This window comes from Macrosteles quadrilineatus, unplaced genomic scaffold (assembly GCF_028750875.1).
Source record: "Macrosteles quadrilineatus isolate MER2022 unplaced genomic scaffold, UCM_ALF_1.0 Scaffold_5__1_contigs__length_97177068, whole genome shotgun sequence".
Taxonomy (NCBI): domain Eukaryota; kingdom Metazoa; phylum Arthropoda; class Insecta; order Hemiptera; family Cicadellidae; genus Macrosteles; species Macrosteles quadrilineatus.
The window spans coordinates 90,320,962-90,340,993 of record NW_026542598.1 but is presented as its reverse complement, the minus strand read 5'-3'; the positions used below and the strand labels follow the sequence as shown (position 1 = coordinate 90,340,993).

General features: G+C 30.8%; 2 protein-coding genes across 2 annotated transcripts in view; one reads left to right on the top strand and one right to left on the bottom strand.

The window, feature by feature from the left end:
• Nucleotides 1-20,032, bottom strand: part of LOC128995784 (otoferlin-like) — a 150,345-nt gene that overhangs the window by 111,032 nt on the left and 19,281 nt on the right. The window lies entirely within an intron of this gene.
• LOC128994037 (calcyphosin-like protein) overlaps nucleotides 16,096-20,032 on the top strand; it is a 145,295-nt gene continuing 141,358 nt past the window's right edge. Inside the window, exon 1 of the mRNA XM_054418244.1 lies at nucleotides 16,096-16,106. The gene's annotated coding sequence lies outside the window, so the exon portion shown is untranslated. The remainder of the gene's footprint in view (nucleotides 16,107-20,032) is intronic.

The window sequence follows — 20,032 nt, the reverse complement described above, 5'->3', positions numbered from 1 at the left end:
AAAAAAAGCAATAGTAACATTACAATTGAAATTAAAAAGAGAAAATCAACGTACTTAATAAAATATCTGTTAACATTGCCTTCAGTGGATGCAAAAGGATAGTAAATATGTGAAACCAAGTATGTTTATCTATGATGGAATATTTAGATCCGTACATTATTTTCTCATCTTGAATAGTAGAACCAATGTAAACACAATTTTATTTAGTGAGCTATACACACTATTAATAGACTCCAATTAGCTTACATCTCCAATACTCTTCTAACAATAATACGTATTTGATGCAACAATACATGTATTGTACAAGAATTGATTCATAACACCACAGAGGAAATACAGCCTCCAGGTCTGGATCAAATGTTAGTCTAATCAACCAAGCTCGACCCAGCGACTGTTAGTTAATTTACAACTCTCTATGCTGTCTAATTGAATTGGCTTATTAACGCAGAATTCATTCTGTTTCACTTCATTCCAGCTAACCATCTCAACCTCTGACGACATAGAGTTAGGGTGAAATATTTACACATAATTTGTTTAATACCATTAAGATAAACAGTACTAATATTTTTAATTTAAAATATCTTTTTTAATAGTTTTTGTTATTTTACTAGAATTCATTGTTATTAATTCAAAGCAATAATTAAGATTGCATACATTATCGGATATAGAACATTCATGAATTATGGATGGATTAGTATCCTTTTATTGAATAAATACTGTGTCCATATTTTTTTTTAGTTCATTTATTTATTTCAGTATTAAAACATATACAGTTTGGTGAAAATTGTCATTTTATAGAAAATTTCATTAAAATCTTTTGCCTGGATATTTGATTTAATGATCAACAGCTGGGCACTTTTGAAGTTTTTTTAATACACCCTACATTTGCCACTGGTTTTTGTTTCCAAAATATCAGCATTTAAAAATAAAATAAAATAGTAGTTTACGTTGTTGACATTTGATAACATATTAAGCTCATGGAATAGCATTGTTACTCCCATAAGGCCAATACTGAAATGCCACCACGTAGCATATCATGGTTCTGCTTAATTAAACCTACAATCCTATCTCTTGCAAGTCCCTTGCATAGTAATAATATCCTCTATAAAGTTATCTTGTCAATTTATTCATTAATTTCTTATTTTAACTTATTTTACCTCACTTAAAATTCCCATATCAAACAACTTCCCTGTATTAGTAATTATTTATTCGAAACCGGTTTTATAAAGTAAACTCTATCACTTTATAAAGTTCTTTTCCAAGAATTCAACACGTACTCTTGAAAGCTTAAAGGCAGATGTCAAGGCTTAGTTGACAAAAACGGAGTAAGAATCTTTAGAATTAAGAGTGTCAGTTTTCAAAAGCCGTTTCCTGACTAATGACTTCTAAGGTTCAACGTCTCAATTTTTGGATTTAAAAAATACTGTGTGTCGAGAATAAATATTACTTATTTAATTTTCTGTTTATATTGTCTTTTGATAATTATTTGTGAAACGAAAAGATATTATACGATTCAACAGGTAAATAGTGTATTCTGGACATAATTAAAAACATCATTACGTTAACTAAAATTTAATTAAGTTTAGTTTATTGATTGATATAGAATGTGGCCGAAGTTAGTTTGAGTCAATATTGGATTACACATGGTCAATTGAAATTCGTTCAAATATTAATTGAAAGGGTATTGACAGTATGAATATTAAGTCTAGCGCATATTACAATAATTGTACAATACACACTGATACCTCAATTATAAGCATTTTAGGAACAGAGTTAAAACAAACCAGTAATAAAAATAATCTGCCCATATAGTAAGGTTATCTTAATTGCAATTAAATTTCCAATACAATGTGTTATTTGTTATTTTGGAATAAAAAACTTGACTTATGAATTTGAACTATAAAACTGTATTATTTTGCACACACCATAAATATCCAAAACCTAATTAGTATTTTTATTTTTATTACCAACTCTTTTTATTAACCTTTAACATTTTAAATAACCATGCACCAATACATGAAGCTGCAATATCGAAACAAGTGAAAAGCTATCTTCTAGTTTGGAAAGAACCAAGAAGGAAAAGGTTCATCGCAAACCTTCTTTACTCTTTCCAACTTAAAAGTTCATTGTTACTTTTATAAAGGTACGGAAACCTTTTTACTTTGAGAGATGGGTATATTGTCTTCCCTGACCTTTGAAGTTGTTTAGATAGTTTTACTGTATCGTTTTACTTTTCATAAACTACAGTTTCATGAAATTTGATATGCTATTCAGAGCGGGCTTGTGTAGTGATTTGAGTGCACGACCTTTGCTCTGGAGGCTCAGGGTTCAATCCCAACACCAGCCAATACAAATTGTCTGCACGATATTTCCGGGACTTGCAGCACATCTTAAGCTGTAGCTCTACGTGTATCTATCAAGTAAGAAAATTATAAGACCTCTTAGGTGAGGTTATGTATTTGAGATTCCTTTCCGTAAAATTGTATATAATAATTATGTCTTTAGTGTTCACGAGTGTAAAATCAAAATTGAGTAGTGTATGTGCTTAAAAGATTACATATACAACATTTACAGGAGTTCAGTAAACTTGTTTTACTGTCCACACACTTTATGAATGGATATTATATAACTATGCATAACGTGTTTAGCAAAGAGAAATATAGAATTTATGGTGTAAAAATAAGAGCGAGAGCCAAAACACCTTTGTTGGCGTGAACCCAAGGACCGCCATACATCTTGATACTGCGGTCTTTATCTCTAAACGTTTCTCCTTCCCTTTATGTCTCGGCTTGTATTGAAATTTATGCAAGTTACACAAAGTATTTCAAAGCCTATCAGAACGTTCTAGAAAGTTTCATTGTTCTTTACAAATTAAATTAGAATTATTGATTGGATTGAACTGTGGTAAAGAACTATTTGTTGTTTATTATTTATTTTAGTTATTACAGCCATTCTGTTACGTGTTGAAACACTACTCGACATATAAAACCCAATTATACATTTTATTTTTAATTTACGTATGGGAATTCTGTAAGATTTCTAAGGGAACAATTCAACTATGGTCTTATTACTATTAACGTCGGGATTTTGTTAGATATTTTCATATCCAAAAACGAATCTCATTTAATGCTACAATCGATCACACTAGACACTGAATTATTAAATTTTTGATAATAGATAACTTTACATAACTTGCATAACATTACATACTTTACTTACACAAACTTTACTTTACTTTTACTTTACTTTACATAACTTTTTAGATAACTTTTAGACAAGCAACATCCCCGCTTCCAAGACGATTAACAACATGTGTACAATGAAAATATAACCGATTATTAATTTTGTAGCCTATTTCTCCTACCAACCTTGTTACAATTTAGAATACTCAATTCCTCTTTGAAAAATAGTTTTTATTAAAATTGTCTCTACAAAAATATTTTAGGAAAGACATTTATTTGAATACTTATTAGCTTGGTAAACACAGCAAAATATGAAGGAGAGTCTATAAGGTGAGAGGGACGTTTTGTAAAACTTTCGTAATTGTGAACTTCAGGATTTTTTTACTGGTCAACGTTTGAATGGCATCTAACGGTAAGTAATTACTAGTAGTTTTACACTAACAGCAATACTAGTGCATAATACATTACCAAAGTTTGCGATGATTTTCAGCAATGTCCATTGTAATGCATTTTCCCATAAAACACACTAGACTCAGGAGTTATATAGACTTAGACTAGACACAAATCTCATCTCCCTCGCGGCAAACTAATCTCCATTCTACTCTCCACAGGATTATTCGATTTATTTCACTTGTTGCTACGAACATAAAATACATGGTACCTGAAATTCCTCTTTGTACCTTAAAACTTTACTTCACAAGGTAAATAACAAAATAGCTTTTACTTGACTCTGCATTTTTAGTAAAACCCTATAATAATCAAGCTGTACCCTCAAGAAATGTATAAATGCATTAACAAACTGCATTCTAGTGAAGAATGTAAAATATTTTTTCACAATTTATGTAGAGATCCATGAGTTACAGCACTATAAAAGCCGATGATTATAAACTTCCATCTTAAAACTTAAATGGAAGAAGCTTCAATACGTTTTATTTATGACATGGTACTGAGAATCAAAAATGGATTTAGGAAAAAATATTAAATCATTATATTCAATTACTACGTAATGAGGAGGACTTTTCTATTATATAAAATTCTTAACAGTATTTGTATACCTTAAACATAAATAATAATATTTAAATCTGTTTCCACTGTAAGCTTCAAAAGCTACGAAACCAAGTTTCGTCAAATTACTTTAAGAAAAGTAAAAACAAACATAACAAACAATAAGATTCATGCTATTTATTTTGATTATCCTCCATCACCATTTTCAACCATACTTTTTTCAGAGGATCAAAAAGACATTACGTTCATAGCATGTTTTCACTTGAATGCATCTATACTTATTTAATACGCAAGCAGGTTTTTTGTGACAAATTACTCCTCCGAAACTACTGAACCGATTTACATGTTCTTTGTGTCATTGGAAATAGCGTAACGTGAAGTTGTGCAGGAAACTTTCTTTTTAGGGAAATAATTAGAGGGTGAGGCCCTGGGGCCCTTTAAAGTTTCGTATTCCTCCATAAGGTTGACATGGGAAACAAATACTTTTATGAAACTCCAGCTGTTGTCAGAAATTAAAAGCGAGAAGAAGGACATTATGTTAATTATAAACAGTCAATAAGTTTGCTAATTTAACAGTTAGTTTTCTACAGAACATTTACTTACTTGGTTGAAATGAAATAGTTACTATTTGAATTTGGGTTGGCGTAAATATTACAATGTAAAAAAACGAGAGCAATTGCTCGATTTCGAGCAACAGGGACACTAGTCTTCAATAATATCAATACAGCATTAATTTTCCTGACAAGGTTCCAAATATTATCATGCTAATTTCAAAATTTGGCATTATAAAAGTAAACGATCATGGATTAAGCTAAGTTCACCGATCATTTCTTACTATTTCTTCTATACTTAGATACCCCAAGGTGTTAGGTGTGAAGCAAGGCTAGGGGTTGACAGGTTTATTGTCCGTTTATTCTACAAACTGCTGCTAGAGCGGAAAACATAGTCTAAAGGTCAAATGTTTAGATCCTGCAATAAACCAAATCCGCTCCGGGGTAGAATTCCTTTTTATCAGACCTGTAACTAAACCTAGGTTTTAACAATTGAGCTCAAGGATTAAGGTAGGATTTTTGGCAATTATATGCGGGATGTTGAACAAATAAAATTGGTTCTCTTATCGAGGTTTTGTTTAAATAAATTAACTTATCAGCTTACAAAATAATTAAGGAATTTTGCTAGAGAAAGTTTTAATTTTACATATAGCAAACTATAACGATACCCACTTTATAAATATCCAAGTTTTATAGGAAAAAATCTGTAAATCTGGATAGTTCTTTTTTGTCAATGTTTTTTGTTGGGTTTAAGTACTTTTATGGTTATACATTGTGTAAATTAAGTCTTGAAACAAATCTGTTTTTTAAAACCGAAATAGATAGAAATATTCTGTTTGTAGCATTGATTTTTAACAAAGGTTTCACAATTTTTTACACTAACAAATTTTGTTACCCCTCTAAAAGGGTACGGAGTAGAGTAGGGGGCGACTTATTTTTTCAAATAGTAACCCCCATTGAGTGACCCCACTTTGAAGGGCTTGTCAAAAGAAACACAATGACGCAAACCTGAGGTGAATATCTCACCCCTAGCCAAAATGGCAGGTATTCCAAAATGGGTGCTTTTTCACAAAAATCAAACTTTGGAATACCCGCCATTTAGGCTAGGGATGAAATATCTGCCACGGGTTTGTGTCATTGTATTTCTTTTGACAAATCCTTAAAAATTAGGGGTCACTCAGTAGGGGTTGCTATTTGAAACAAATAAGTCACCCCTACCCCCTACCCTGTTAGGGGGGCTAAAAAATATTTTTGATGTAAAAAATTAGGGGACCTTTGTTAACCTTTGTTATCAATGCCACAAACAGAACATTTCTATTTATTTCGGTTTAAAACATACATATTTGTTTCAAGACTTAATTTACAAACTATATTTCTGTGTAAACCAATTTCTTCAACCTATAAGTTATCAAATCTTTATTCGTCAATCATTCAAAGTTTTTCGTCTATCAGAGTGAGTTTAATGAGGAATTATAACATACAGAACATTTTATAAATAAAAATAAAAATTACGAATGTAGTTACAATGATATTTCCATGTGTATTTTTGATTAGGGAACCATTTATACTATTTTAATAGAGACTTATTTACTGATTAATTTAAAAAAAAGTTGGTACACACAAAATTTTCCCTAACATAAATATAAACTTTTGTGTGTTATGTGTGCTTCTTATTTTGTATGCAAGACACTAATTAATATTACTCCAATAAATCATTTAATTGTATCTTGCGATATTGTTTTAGTTGTACTTAAAACTTTTGAAAAATGTTAAGGAAAACCATTTATATTTGTAAATTACAACCAAAATTGTTGTCTTTGGCACCTTTTTGGACGTTTGTTTGAGTTTTGTTACGCAAGTCTGTTGTTTGTAATGATAGTAAAAGGCGAATGCCAAAGTAAAGAAACTTTGTTTTACAAATTAACGTTATCAATTTTCCCCACAAACAAATCACCCTTCAGTAGAGGTTGAATGGAAGACGGTCGATTCACTGCATGAGTTCAGCTTATTGTCACACGACAAAAAAAACAACAATGTAAACAGCTGTTCTGATATTGTTCCAACAACACTTTTGACATTCCCTCTAAACTATTGAATTTCAAGCTTAATTCTTCGGATTATTAATTTCAAAATTAAGTTTTGACTAGTAAAAGTATGTTTGTTTTACATTACAAGTACCTTTCGAAGCATTATAAAACACTTAGTTAATATTTAAGATAGTTAGATAGTTAATAGTAATAGTTAAGATAAACACTTAGTTCAGATAGTTAAAATTCCAACAGTAATCATGCTTTCAATTCTACACGACTTTAATTTAATGTTTATCAATTTACTTATAAACTAAGATACGGGTAATCTTAAATCCTAAGACAAGCAACTAATTAATCCAACAACTAGAACTACTAACTTAAACTTACTTTAAGATCGTACTCACTTAAAAAGTCCTTGTAAAACTCACCTGCAAACAGAAGGAGTAATGTTAGTGAATGCACTGTGTAATAATAGTAGAAACAAATAAATAATTTTAATAATAGTAAACAAATAATAGGAATTTTCCTGTGGTTTTAATAGAGACAGTTCTAAAAAAAATAATATATTTCATGACTTTCAAATTTTACGTACGAGGCGAAGCCTCACCCAAGCCGAGGCCAGGAATTATAGGATCAAGAGCCGGAAAATCAAGTTATGAACGATAATTTTAACTCAAAATATTCACACATACAATAACAGACCTCAGTAAAATATAAAATTGTATACTTCCTAATTCAAGTCATTTTAACACAAAAATTAAAGGATATAATCTTAATTAGAATTTAAAATACAACGTCGTGTTTATTGTCCAGTAAACACACACCACATGCTAAACATAGCAAAACTAGCTATTGCACATGTGTATTGATCAACTATAAAAATAGCTAATTTTAAAAATTATAAATAAATTTTAACCAAATACAAGCGCGTTGTAGACCAATTTAGAACTGATTCATAGCAAGGGAAAGCCAATTTTAAGCTAAAGAAAATCAGCTGATCGTGTTTCCATTGCTCTAAATTAGAGGTTGAGAAACAATTACTTCCTTTGATATCAGCTGGCATACAAAATAGCTACTCCTCCTAGTGATGAACGAGATTTGAACTCCGCTAACCACTAGACAAGCTGACCTTTGCTGGGTTTCTTAGGTGAGTTTTAGGTGAGATAATAACAATATAGTGAAAAAAGTTTATGATTGTTAATGCAAATTATTTATCATTTTGTTATCGTTACTAGCATTATTTTGAGAACTCATGTTTCAGAAAGTACGTTAAAACTATGTCAGTTGAATGACTTAAAACTGTTGATTTCCTAACTTAAAAATTCAAATTTAGTGATTCCACAATTTCAAGGTATATTTTGCTGAGCGATGTTATTTTTCATCCCGCGTTGTGTTGTAGTTGTAAAGCAGTGCCACTGTCCCACCCTCTACTTCACATTGTTGAGTATTTTGAAGGGTTCTCCCTCTTACCAGATCCATACCTCTGCTCTCCCTCTTTGACGCAAACACGGAAATGGTTGTTTGTGAATCGTAACAAACTACCTTTGCTGTTCACAGCGGTTTGATTTGGTGGTAAATCGTGTTTATTTACTACATTAAATAACCTTATTTTCACAGTAAATTACAATAAACCGTAGCTTTTAAATGGTGTATTTTGTGTGGAATTTACTGTAAGCTATAAAAACAACTATGTTAAAACGTTATTTCTCCTAGAATTTCAAACTATTGTAAATTTATATAACACTAAATTTGATTTTTAATCTACTTGAGGTTCTATGATTAACATCTGGTACTCATAGAATTATTGAATTTTCCTATTGTAAGCTAACGATTGAATACACCTTAGATAAAATGTAGTTTGAATTAATGCCAACACATATTATAATAGATGTTGAGAGGTGAACACGGATATGATTACATTGTGGTCAAAATATGTTTTTACTTGGTTACGATTGAAACAAAATCATTTCCACTAACAAAATTATATTTAACACTAGTAAACTATATTCATGTAAGAGGTATTCTTGAGTTTATATCGTTGGTATTTTTAACAAAAATGTGTTTAAAGCTTGCAATTCTAAAGAAAAATTCTTTTATTATTAACCACTTTAGCTCTTAAAATAAATCCAAAGTGTGGTTTATGTATAGTTTTAGCTCTAACTGGAGCCAACACGTGATTAAATTTTAACGTCCAATATAATATTTTCGGTGTTGAATCCTAAATATTCAAATAGTCTGTTATATCTTAGAAATAAACAACATAAATAGTTGCAGGAGTTTAAAAATCGAGTTTCAGTTCCTAATCAGACAGAAGTCCTCCGCTGAACAACACGCTACAGGAATGTTAATGACAACTTTGTAGATTTAAAGCGAAAACATGTACCAGCGACCGCATCCTGACAAAGGATCTCCTTCAGACATGAGTTCTCTATTTTCTTGAAAACATGTCTTTTGTCGCTTACTATTAACTTAATCACAGAAGTATTTTTTTTTAAGTATAGCCTTTGGTTATATTACAAAACAATATTCCATAGTTTATATTTAAAAAAATACTGCAAGAAGCCTCTATACAAAATCGTATTAAATATTTTAATTTTAAATTTCAAAGTGTTTCTTGGGATTTTAAATATCAATTGATCGGACATTTTTTTAAAGTAAACACCGGTATAAACCTTCCTACTCAATTACATAAACAATATTTAGTTTAAACTTCTTTTATCTTAGGTACTTTAGAAACCAATCCCATACTAAAACCTTAAACCTTAGAGCAAAAAAGTCTTTGATTGATTGATGTTCAACATGCATATTTATTTTCAGTCCTAAATTCTTAAAAAGGTTTTCTTTTAGCTGAAGAAAATTACTTTTACCAGACGAATTATGATATTTTTACTGTAAAACGTTTAAACTCGTTAAAATGTTTAAACGTTTAAACTGGGACACGTGAAGAAGAAATAAAAACATAAAAAGCAAATTCCCAAAGCATTGTCCATTTTGTCGACCTAAAAGCAGAGGAACATCCTCGGCCGTAAAGAATTTTATTTCAAAACAAAGAAACTTAACACCCTGGGCTTTAGGGTCTTATTCCCGAAAGAAATATTTCAGATGAGAAAATCTTGTGAGGAAGAACTTTATCTGAAATATTTTGTTAAAAGTAGGTCAAATAGTTGGTATTCAAGCTTAACCCTAAACATTTCATTACTTCATTACATCATAAATAAGGATTATACTTAGTATAAATTAAGAATAAAAGTTAAACTAATAATTTCTCATTATAGTAGTAGGTCCCATTTAAATCAATAATATTGTCTTATCACTTATGTCCCTAACAGAAATTTAACAAAATTACAACATTATTATTTTTTCAACATTTATTTTCTTTCATTAATAAAAATACCTGTTTTTAAGGAAACTGATGATCATCAATAATAAGTTTTGGATTCATTCTAAGTAATATATTTCGAAGTAAAAATATCTCATTTTAATAGGTCTATGTGGTAGCTATAAAAACTACTTTTACTCCTTAATTTAAATTTCATTAAAATGCCATTACATCCTTATTATCTTCCATACATGCCTCACTTGATATTCAAGTGTTAAATTGAAGAGTAGAGCATTTATCTTGTTAAAACCGCCAAACTAATTTCAACCTTGGAGATATTAATTACAAAACAAGTTTGAGCTCAGCAAGTCCGATACAAAGTTTTAATTAATTTAATGTCTCAGATGAAATTCATTGCTTGAGTGTTGCATTTTCATTAGCGAAGCATGCTGCAGCCACGCTGTGTTTGGAGCAATAAATATGTTCACTACATTTGTTGATTCATACCCTAGCTTTTGATTATTATTTACGTTTATAATATTACTTCGAAGAAAACAGTAGTTAGATTTATGTATACAAGGTTTATTGAAGAACTAGCTAATGCAACTATTGCTGGTTAAACTATTCATAACAAATTATGCGTTTTGAATGTATTTGTTTTAAAATCATTTGTAAAATACGACCGTAACTAAATAAACAAATTCACGATTTTTAGCTTTTTCATTTAAAACTCAATTTGCAGTATATAGTTAACTTTTAAAAAATGTCTACATTTAATTGTAATATTATTTACTTTATGTTGTTTTTTTTCAATTAACATTCTGACAAAAATCTTAATTTGGTCATATTATGTAACTAGTGATTCAGATGCCCTTCTACAATAATATAAATTTAATATCTTTTTCGGATGTTTTTAAGTTTCGTTGATAATCTTAAATATCTAAAGACTTGAACTTAAAATGATATTGATAAACGAAAAGATTTGGATTGTATTGAGAAAAAGTAAATTTTGAAATTTTTCAAATTAGGTTAGAACATTTCAAATTGATTAAAACAAAGATCTATTTTACTATGTTGATAATGTTGTATATATTTTATATATTTTTTCATTTGTTTGATTAAATTTAAAGATAATAAGACTACTAGTTGTTGGATTAGTTAAGGAAGTAAAATGTTATAAATGTATATACTTTGGGTGATTATAATTAAACAAGTTCTGTAACGTATAAACCAAAATGATTTTTCTATACCAGTCTAAATTGAGATACTTACTTAAACTGTAATTACATACAACTACTAAAAGGATAATTAATATTTTGTGAATCTAAGTTCATTTATCAATCATTTCAAATGGCATCTTTATTACCACATTTTTACACGGTAATATGGAAATGTTTTGAAAGTGAACCTTAAAAATTAAAAAGCGTAGAAAAGCAGACTTGACCCAGCTTGAAAGAGACTGCCTTAGGCTGCGATCTATACTGGCATTCTGTTCCGTCCTGGTTCCGAGAGAAATTTTTAAATAAAAAATGTTGTGATATATTCACATTTAGGCCTACTCTGTTTATTTTTTATTTATTTTTCTCTCCTCAGCTACATGAACAAATGTATTTATAAACAAAAAGATTCTTTAGTTTTACGTTAATATATAGCATTTGGCAATATTAATATTATAATACCTCCTGTTTCTGGGGGGAAATTATAATCTAAATATTCTTGGAAATAACAATCGTGTACATGTTTCCTTATTTTGTGGCCTGGTCTTAACTATATTACATAAAAGTATGCAACATGTACTTAGTTATAATATTAGTTACAGCTGTTAAAACATTCCCAAAAAGTTGACCATGCATTGAGGCTTTACGAAAACCCAACAGAATTTATATATTGAGACCACTAATTGCTTCATTACCAGTATAATATATATTAATACCTAAGATACCTCATTGGAGCAATAAACCATAATGTGGTATTTAGAATTAGAGCAAATGTCTAATTAACCAACCAACCAACCCAATGTGGGCATCCAAGGGCTTAGAGGGATCAGGTAATTGACCAATAACCAATCGTCTTATGTTATTACTCTCGGTTGCCTTGGTCGTCAAATTAACCATGTGTGTTAGTTTTGACTTATACAAAATCTATCTGTATTACCAAATATCTTATTGGTTTTGCTATTTATTGTCTATCAAATTGGCTTTTTCCATTCATATTCAGGATTACAAACTAAATCCCATGACTATAGTGATATCACAATGTTTTAGTTAACTTTCTGTAACCACCACACAGTTATTTTAAGGACCAAGTGTTGTCAACTAACTGTAAAAAGGTTTTAATAAAAACAAAATCAAAATATGCAACGTTCTATATATATATATCATTCACCTAAACACTAGATTACCAAAGATATACTCTCTAATTAGCTTATACAAATAGAAATGTAAAGTTTAATAATTATTCCTTTTTCCTAAAACAATGGTAAATACAACGGCGCTGTCTAGCAATACAGAGCCACGCGTGTACTGCGGGTATTGCGTCGATAGAATACCACGGCGCGCCTCCCTAACAGAGGTAAACATGTTATTAAATTTGATGGAAAAATTTCGTAATTATTAATAAACACACTTATTTAGCCAATTGAACCCAAAATTAAAGATATAAATTAAACACACAATATGATAGTTTTGATGAGAATTGCTACAAAAGGAGTAGAAAAATAATATACAATTTTAGTTACCAATTTCTTATTGTAATTAAATATCAAAGGACATTAAAATATGCCCATCTTTGATGTAATACCTCAAAAATCACTTGTTTCCTTTGTTCCGAAAAAAATTGTGATTATATTTTTTTTTTGTATTTTATTTTTTATGAGAGCTATTATAACCGTCTTTGCTGAAGATGGATCGAAATAGTATGATTCAAATTAGCATTTTTAGACAATTCAAAATATGTTGTATACATTGATGTTTATAGTAATTTTATACGTAATTGTTTCTTATGTTCGTTTGTGCTCTAGATATTAGTAAAATATTATTCCACTGACAAAACGTATCGTACCTTACTATTAAATATTCAATTATAAGCTCGTATTCGTACTAAAAATGAATAATAGCTGACAAATAAATAATTCATAATACATTCTTGGAATATCTTAAAACGAAAGCTACACACATTAAATACATTTCATATTATTAACTTACAAATTGATCATAGAACGATATTGCATTATTTTTGCAGGTGCATAACATTTTCTAGAGTGTTTATAGCTAATATAGAAATATAATTGTCTTTTACATATTTCATACAAGATCATGTTTACTTGTTACAATAATAAGTTTTTAGAAGAATAAAAATAATATATTCGTCATAACTTTGTAATGTTTCATAAGTGTCAATTGGAACTACGAACAAGGCAAACGTAAAGCATATTCTGTTGCGCCACATTATGAGAATGTCAGCCATTTCAGAAAATTAGAGAGCGTTGTTCTCTATGTGCCCTGGCATTAGCATTAGTTTCATTCGAAAACATTTACTTTAAAAGTTAATAGATAAATTTGGAATTGACTTTGCTTTAGGGGCTTTTCAGAGTAGATAAACCAAATTAGAATGAACTATAAATTAAATTGTTAAATTAAACCATCAAGACATTTTAAGCTATCATAAATCTACCTTTCTTCCTTTAGAGGTAACTTTTTGAAAATATTTCGTGAAAATCTGCCTTTTTCAATAATTTAACACCATTTCTGATCCTTAAGTCTCACACTAACACAAGCACACTCCAACAGACAATTTATTTCGACCACAGTTAATAGGAACTGATTGTAAAAGTTGTTCAACAAATCGAGCCCTGGGTTTACATTTAATTTAACCCACAATGTTTGTTCGATCGGGGCTGTCCGTACAAACATGTTAAACTACAACATTGTCACCTGAGTTCAAGTTTAATCATGTTGACGAGTGGCCAACACAATTACACCGGTTACAGGCTGGACCACAGTTCTAGGCGTCTGGCTGACGCATGCGTAGTAACGAATTTGCATTTAATCATATGTTAGCCCAAGTTTTGACAGATGGGGAATTAACACAGCAAATTAATGCGCATGCGTCAGCCAGACGCCTAGAACTGTGGTCCAGTCTGTAACAACTTATTGACATTGTGCTGCAACAACAATGTCGCGGTTATTGTTGTTTATCAATTGTTGTTACACAATGTGTGAGGAGTCGGTGGTTTAGAACTGTGAAACTAAAGGCTTTGGTGTTGTGGGTTTGCATCTCGATTCCGCAACTTAAGCTCAAACCGATTGTTAGTTAAAGCTTCATATTTTGTTGTAACAGCTCACTTTATGTATTGCTGGGTTCCCACACACAAGCTTAAGACATATTTGTACACGTATGTGCAATATTATTTTAATCCGTCATATAAATTGAGATGTAAATGCCTCATTCATCGTTTGTGTAAATATTATAAAAAGGATGAAATCGTATTCCTTAAAGCACGGTAATTTTCGAGGCAAACCCATACTTAATAACGTTTATTCTTAAAACCTAAATCTAGCTCACACTTAGCAAAGTAATAATTTTATTCTATCATGATTTTATGATGATTGACGTAAACAAAATGTTTTTGTAAACTCGAACAAATATGTGTATTTCATTCTTTTCTCCATTTAAAAATATTTCAATGATTTTTTAATCAACATGGGTTTTATTCAAATTTCTCAAACATAGGAGTATAGGATGTAACTAAGTACATGTTTAGAAAACCCATAGTTCTATGTGTGATCCTTTATTTTGTATTTACGCATCATTAATAGTCGCATCACAGCTCATTCTTGTTTAATATTCATGACGACAATCAAAGTCTCGAGTCCCATTGGTGGGAACAAATCAAGAGATGAACTACTGTGGAAAATTAAGAACCCACTCAGTCCCCTTTGTAGAAATAGTGACATTGGTGAAATGAGTATAACTTCGATGTATCATAGCTCTTGAAGAAGAATTGGGGGCCAATAGGTACTTTATCTAGAATCTATATAAATAAAATTAGATTTTTGTCTGTACATTGCTCAGAATCATAAACTTTTAGGTTATTTTTACGTGTTATACATTAGAGAAACCGAAACAAGTCTCATCTAAATTTCTGTCTGTCTTCCTGTCTGTTACGACCCAAGAGCCATTTTACGCGCCCTACTCCTGAAAAACGAGAGTACCTATCAAGTTCCAAATCATTTTAATACATTCACTGGATTGGCGAGATTGTCTTTAGCCATTAAAATATGGCGTCACCACTTTGTAAATAAAATGACGGACGTTTAAAAACCCAATTTTGTGCGATTTTTATAATGTTTTCTCCCAATGTTTAGCACATATTCTTCTATGAAATAACGAACAGCTGTTCAAATCAAGATTATTTTTTCTAGCTGTCACTGATATGTTTACATTGAATGTTGTTTACAAATACCACAACCATTTCCGATCACGTTTTGAAAGCAAATCAAAACCAATTAAGATTAAAAACGTTTTTCCTTACATAACGGATTTAATTAATCACAAGTGCAATAATTTGTAGGGTAACAGTAAATGAAAATAGAGATTCTTTGTGCATAAAACTGTTCTTGAGTTTTTATAACCGGGAAATAGACCTTGAATCAGTGTTGTATATTGCTGGGAAACTTACATTTTTTAAATGAGCGTTGTCAGTCGAGACTCGGCACACGACCGACGCGCGTCTACTTGTCCATAGTAAAAATAAAAGTAGGCCTACCGTGTATTTATGTTTTATTCGTTATGTGTATAAGCAAGGCCACACTAAAAAAACAGGCCGTAATGCTCGTCTAGCATGGCGTCACGATAGAAGACGGCAATGACGTATTTTTGCCGTTTGTGATCAGCTGCTTGTTTTAATCTTTTCATGAAAAACAAAAATATAACCTTAATTACGTCATTGCCGTCTTCTATCGTGACGTAATGATTGACGAGCATTACGGCCTGTTTTTTTAGTGTGGCCTTGGTATAAGTGTACAGTTCCTGTATGTGTTTCAAAAACTCCAAGATGCACCTAATGGGGAAGCTCAAGACCTTATATTAGGACTGATGATGGCGATTTAATTTCGCCGAAATGCATCTCCTGTAATAGGATACATTAGGATCGACCGGCGGACACAGGTAATTTAGCCTTTTATTGATTGTCATACCGATCCGGAACAACAACAAACGACATGAAATGAAGTTATGTATAATAAATAGTTTGGCCAACATATCTGAAAATATGCAAACCAACTACTGTTCTTTATATAAGAAGGTTTCAACTGATACTATAAGATCCCCGTGCGTAGAACGGGTACACAGCTAGTCTATAATACGTTCGTACTATTACTTTTTGTCTTCATAACTGAATATGAAACTAATTAATGGATACAATTTCCGTAGCATCTTTGGACTTTCCGATGAATTGTTGGTTTGAGTGAAGGATGATATTAGTTTCTCAAACCATAAAAAATCGTTTATTTAGATTCCTACACTTGATTGAATATTTGTATTTTTAATGATTTTTATACTTTGCAATAGTTTACCTTAAACCATTTATTACAGGTTAACTTCTAAATAAAAACACCCAACCAGTATATACAAGTATACAAATAAAGCCAACATAATGAATGCAAGTTTTAATTCATTTCATGAAAACTGTTGACGAGGTGAAATGAAAAGAGAACTTCAGCTGTTCAACAATAGAATGGGACGTGCTGAATGAATAGACACTGTGTAACTCAGCCTAGTTAATGAGACTGAACGGTTCAATAGTGTAACATACGTGACTAAGTTGGATCAATAGGAGTTAGTGGCAAACGTTTAATTTAGAATACCCCTGCCGCAGCAAACCTGCAGACTAAGCGAATTTCCATTTGACTGATTGGATTTACACTGAAATGTCTACTTAAAAATATAACATTTATTCTTGATTTAATTAAATAGAATTAGTTTAACAAGTACTTAGGTTTGCTGCATCAGGGAGGGTAAAACTGTTTTTTTTTTTTTTTTTTGTAAAATGTGAATAGTTAGTAAGAAATAAAAACATTTTCCAAATTTGATCAAAATATGTTCACAAACAAGCAAACTACAAGAGTTTACTTATTCTCCATAAGAATAACATGGGAATTTTAAATTTAAAATTTTTTGGAATTTTCTCCGTAACCATTAGGCGCATAATAACGCTTCAATATACTAAATTATTTGTTTTTTTAAGCTCTACAAAATGGTTTGGAAAAGAATTGCTAAATTTGATGTTTTTTGGGTCAAAAATGGGAAAAACCTATTTTTACCCCATAAAACCCCCCGTAAACCCCCGTTCCCATGGTCCGATCATGCTGGATCGCGAACTCGTTCGAATAAACGTACGTTTACACGTTTGTACCAAATTTCATCAAAATCGGATCATTTTTGCTCGAGTTATCGTGCTGACGGACACATATATATATATATATATATATAAATATATATATATATATATGAATTTGAACGGATGGTGTTTTTGGCCTCTAGGGACCTCAAAACGAAAAAAAAAATCGGTCCCGCGTCCAGGTCTTATCATGAGTACTACGGTAATAGCTTATTCCCTATATGGGAAATTCGCTAAAAATATATGAATGTATAAACTAGGGTGGTCTGCCGTTACACTTTATACGCATAAATGAGCGAAGCATTATTTAAAGATTGTCAATGGCTAAAGCGGCTAACAACCTACAATATGTTCCCTTTCAACAGATTCACCGTTTGTTTGCCCGATATTATTAAGTTCTAAAGAATGACAAATTTATCTGATAGTTAATTTATTTAGTTGAGAATAAGAATAAGAATTGATAAAAGGTTATTAGACATGGTTTTTCTTGTTCACGGACGCCACTCTCTTACGATATTTGCATTATTGGTGGGACGACCAATATTACGACGTGGCTTTTGAGGCATGCTCATAACAAATATAGCAAAACTGTTACTTCCATTGATAAACTGTTACATTCCAACTTTAACCTAGGATGAAAGTAAACATTGAAATGTAAACAAAACAGCTACAAACAATTAACATTTTGTTTATCTTATTTAAATGAAACGAGATAAACCCATAAAATGTCATAAACCCTATATAATTTTTCTTTCAACTTACATTAAAATAACAAGCGAAATTGCGTGACCCGTAAAATAAAATCCAGAAGGAAATTTGCAAATATTTTTTGCCAAAACATTGTGCTCAGCATTCTTTAGCTGTTGGCCAAATTTCATGTCAATTGGTCAAGCCATTACATTTTTATATTCTTACAAAGAAGTTACAGAGTGAGGGAAAGTGAGCTTCGCTCAATAATAATAAAGACAATAGAGTAAAATGGGTAACTATGATTCAGCTTGGGAAACTTGGCTACAAAAGGTTTTATAACCAGATGTTAGATGTGACAACTGTAAGAATTGTGTCACGATGAAATCTTAGACATTTTGTGACAACGGTTCAAAGAATAAATGGTAAGTGTTAAAATTATTACTGAAGTGTAAAATGTTTTACTTTTAATTTTAGCGATACAATAAATTTATAGGACGAATAAAGAACTGTACATTTGTTGTGATACTCCATGCGAGCTTGACGAGTTCATGAAGTTGTTCAGTGAATATTGTTTACCATCTGCTACAACGTTACTGGAAATATTATTTAGTGACCACTATTTTATAATAGCTATTTACCTTACAAGTGTAGTAAGAGCGTTTTTACATCACGCAGGTGAATGTTGTGCAACGAGCTGAAGCGAGTTGCATAATTTACCGAAGTGATGTAAACACGCTCTTGCGTAACGTGTAACGTTCAAGATTTTACCTGACCCGACAATATACAGGAGGTTACGAACAATATTTTTCATTATCCATTTCACTCATCTTCTAACAGTAACATTAATTTACAAACAAAAGCTAGGTTAGGAAAATTCTTCAAAACATAACAATAAAATTCAAGCACACAGCTGATTTCTAGCGTTGAACGTCGTTGGCTCCATAGAGGTATATTTTTTAAGTTAATCACTCAATGTTATTTAAATGAGTTTCATTACATCACCGAGTGACTTTTTTTAAACTTTACATCACTCGAGAAGTAACGAAGTTATATACATCACGCTTGGGATAGGGAAGTTTAACATGGCGGGTTAGGTAAAAGAATAAATGCGGTTGTATCGTTACATGAGTGACAAATCGTTTTTGTGAAAACACTTAGCACATAAACTATAATTATAGAAACTGTGACAAAACTTGTATTAACATTTTTATCCATAGTTGTCAACTGTTTATACTTTGAAAATATCGTACACAATCTGGTAATGACGAATATTTCATGAATGAATGACAACCAACACAACAAGGATGACAACCGTTGAAATAGTGTGACAACAATGTTTCATCGGTCAAAATTCATTGTTGCCAACATTATTTGTTGTTATAATTGAACAAAAACAAACTGCCAACCTTGTAATGTAAATGAGAAGAGGAAACCTGGAGTGACAACAATATTATACTAACTGTTACAGTTAATTATGTAGAGGTTACAAAGAATAGAATAAAGATAGCCTGTGAAGTGTGCATTATATTTTTGTTTTTCTAATACATTTATTGTAACTATTGATTAGTCCTTATTTTTTTCGATTTCTTCCAAGTATGTGTGGGATTAGGGTGAGAGAAAACCAATTTTTTTTTATTGTGGAATAATGTTGATACAGTAAAAAGTAAGACTAAAAATTTGCATGGTTTTAGGTTTTACATTTTTACGTTGTAAGTACAAATTATTTAATTTTTAGTAACTTTTATATATATACAGTTAATATATCGAAGAAAATATCTAAGAGGTACACAATGTGAATAACAGGGGCTATCTACATCAGTAATAAATGGTTATTAGGTTTACAGACTCTGCAAAAG